We start from the raw sequence: 3,383 nt of genomic DNA on the forward strand, positions 1-3,383 counted from the left end.
TCTGGCCAGAGTACATAGCACTGCAGTCGTATGTAAGCTGTCAGAGTACGGCGTGGAAGATATGGGTAAGGATGATGTAAAATCGCGCCCGGAATAAGGTCTAAGGTAAAAACTAAGACTTTTTATGTAATTGTTGATCAAATGATTTACTCTGATCAAAACAAAAAATTTGCCGAATTATGATATAACGATGATTCGAAAACCGAGTTGCTATCGAGCTTTGCGGAAATTCCCAAAATATCGAGACCGCCAGAAAAATGTATACCCACTGTAATAAAGGAAAAGTATTACTTATGTGTTTATTTTACATATAATAGTTGATCGCACATGTTGTATAGCCTTTAGTTTAGCACATGGTTACTTTAAATGTTCAAAATGTTCACCGCTGGCGGCTATACGCAATAACAGAACGATGAGCGGTCGCGGCAACTACGTCAGTGGAAACCGCTGCACATGTCGCTGTAATCCCCCGGCGAAGTTCCTCCTGCATGCGTTGCTTGTGTCAATAGACGCTATCTTTCACGGTTTCCCACAAGTCCATAGGTGTTAGATCTGGCGACCGTGAAGGGAACTCAATGGGCCCTCTTCGTCCAATCCAATGCCCCGGAAAATTGTCATCTAGGAAAGCTCGTACAGCTAGGTGGTAGTGTGGTGGCGCACCGATCTGTTGGTAGAAGACCACTTCATCAGCTCCATAAAGCGCACGTATACCCGGCAAAATTGAGGTGCATAACATTTCCAGGTACCCTTTTCCAGTGACAGTAGCATAAAAGAAAAAGGGTCCTGCTAAGCCTCTAGATGATAGTTCACACCACACGTGAACCCCTGGTAGAGAGACTGTTTTATCCACATTAACATGGGGATTTTCCGTCGCCCAGTACAAACTGTTATGCCGTTTCACGGTTCCATTAAGTTTAAATTGTGCCTTGTCACTCCACTCTTCTTCGTCACAAATTGTTCCTCATTAATCACCATTTGCTGATGCCCTTCACAATACTGCATTCGGCGATCAGGATCGTCATCATTAATCGCGTGCAGTAATCGTGGAATGTAAACTTTCCACTTTGCAGATTTCAGAATTCTTCGTACATGGGTACTGCTATGAAACTTCCTGGCAGATTAAAACTGTGTGCCGCACCAAGACTCGAACTCGGGACCTTTGCCTTTCTCAGGCAAGTGCTCTACCAACTGAGCTACCCAGGCACGACTCACGCCCCATCCTCACAGCTTCACTTCTGCCAGGCTCTGGCTAAGCCATGTCTCCGCAATATCCTTTCTTTCAGGAGTGCTAGTTCTGCGATGTTCGCAGGAGAGCTTCTGTAAAGTTTCGAAGGTGGGAGACGAAGTACTGGCAGAAGTGAAGCTGTGAGGACGGGGCGTGAGTCGTGCTTGGGTAGCTCAGTTGGTAGAGCACTTGCCCGTGAAAGGCAAAGGTCCCGAGTTCGAGTCTCGGCCTGGCACACAGTTTTAATCTGCCAGGATGTTTCATCTGAGCGCACACTCCGCTGCAGAGTGAAAATCTCATTCTGGACTAGTACTGCTAACCCCCACTTCATGTGCACATTGCGTACCAGACTTTTGTGAAAAATTAACAAACGTTTCCAACACGAGAGCCGCCGAAGCAGGACTTGTAGCTGTATGCTGTCTTGCTGATCTTCCTTTGTGGATATCGCAAATCGTCCTATGCAATTAAAACTTGACAGTGACACGTTTAATTGTTAAGCAGGTTGGTAGTTCTGTTTCAAACTCCCGTCTCCATTGACGTTGCACTTCAACGGCATTATCAAACTTGAAAAACCACTTCACAATACATTTTCGTTACTCGAATGTCAAGCGTGCCCGAACCATTGTGTTTTCTGAATACCGAGATGAAAGTACTAATATCTGTTGAGCCAAAGACCGTACTAAACACACTCATGACTCAAATCGAACAACAATATCGATCTCTCGATAGAACCTGACAAAGGGTGTATTCATTTTTCTGGCGGACTCTGTATAATAATCGATAATTTTGAAGGGAAGTGTGGGTCTGTATTTGAGTTTAGTGCTAAGCTGTAATTGAAAACTGATGCACAAACAGTGTCAGATGTCTAGGTACTTACAGTAGGCAGTGCGAGTACGTAATAACATAATGTTGCAGTCAGTCTTGGAAACTTTGCACCGAATGTTTACTAGCATTACAATAAGACTCAGAGCAGTTATTCTGAAGTATGAACCAATTGTTTCGAAGTGTGTACCACATGTTTACTGATCTTAAAAATGATCTTAATTAAAACAAATTCTCACTCACTAATTAATATAATAGAAGTGTTATTTCTTGAGGTTGTAAGCTAGAACAAAAGGTAGAGAAAGTGTAAGAAGACTGTATGTTTGGATTCAAGTGATGGTGATTCATTGTAACAAAAGGCTAGCGACGACTGTAGTAGCAGACAATATAAGCTAGAGGAGCAGTGCGTGGAAGTTGAATCATCCCTAGAAGACGGATTATTTAGGTGCAGGTGCGATGTATTCGTGAGCATGAAGATCTAGAAGCCAAACATGCCGAAGGGCTGAAAGAAATTTATCGGAATATAGTGTGGCAGTCTTTTGGAGTCTGGTTCATGTACAGGTAAGTGTGTACCTGTGGAAAGTTCTCTAATTAAGTGCAAGAATTTTTGCAAGTTTGATTTATCAGGAACAGTTCGCCCAATAGATTGTTTTTAAAGACTTTAGAGATGTTTTACTCAGTTATTGGAATGAAAAGAACTAGTCATCGTTTATGTTCATTTAGATCTAAATTTATACTCGATGAACAACTTTTCACTGTTTAGTGGATGTTACTTCTGATGCCACTATACTCTTACACCTCTTTTCGCCGTTGAAGTGTCCGTCGAAGGCGGTGCCGGAAATATACCCAGATATAAAATGAATATTAAGTTTGTTGTAACACATAGAAACAATATTCTCTGAGGGGAGTTACATTACTGGCCATTAAAATTGCTACACCACGAAGATGACGTGCTACAGACGCGAAATTTAACCGACAGGAAGAAGATGCTGTGATATGCAAATGTTTAGCTTTTCAGCATTCTCACAAAGTTGGCGCCGGTGGCGGCACCTACAACGTGCTGCCATGAGGAAAGTTTCCAACCGATTTCTCATACACAAACAGCAGCTCAACCGGCGTTGCCCGGTGAAACGTTGTTTTGATGCCTCGTGTAAGGAGGAGAAATGCGTACCATCACGTTTCTGACTTCGATAAAGATCGGATTGTAGCCTATCGCGATTGCGGTTTATCGTATCGCGACATAGCTGCTCGCGTTGATCGAGATCCAATGACTCTTAGCGGAATATGGAATCGGTGGGTTCAGGAAGGTAATACGGAACGCCTTGCTGGATCCCAA

General features: G+C 43.1%; 1 non-coding gene across 1 annotated transcript; it reads left to right on the forward strand.

Annotated features, from left to right (window-relative positions):
* Positions 1–1,386: 1,386 nt before the first annotated feature.
* Trnas-uga lies at positions 1,387–1,461 on the forward strand. Its single transcript has one exon. It is a non-coding gene; the product is annotated as a tRNA-Ser (tRNA).
* The last annotated feature ends 1,922 nt before the right edge of the window (positions 1,462–3,383 follow it).

This window comes from Schistocerca americana, chromosome 7 (genome assembly GCF_021461395.2).
Source record: "Schistocerca americana isolate TAMUIC-IGC-003095 chromosome 7, iqSchAmer2.1, whole genome shotgun sequence".
Lineage (NCBI taxonomy): Eukaryota > Metazoa > Arthropoda > Insecta > Orthoptera > Acrididae > Schistocerca > Schistocerca americana.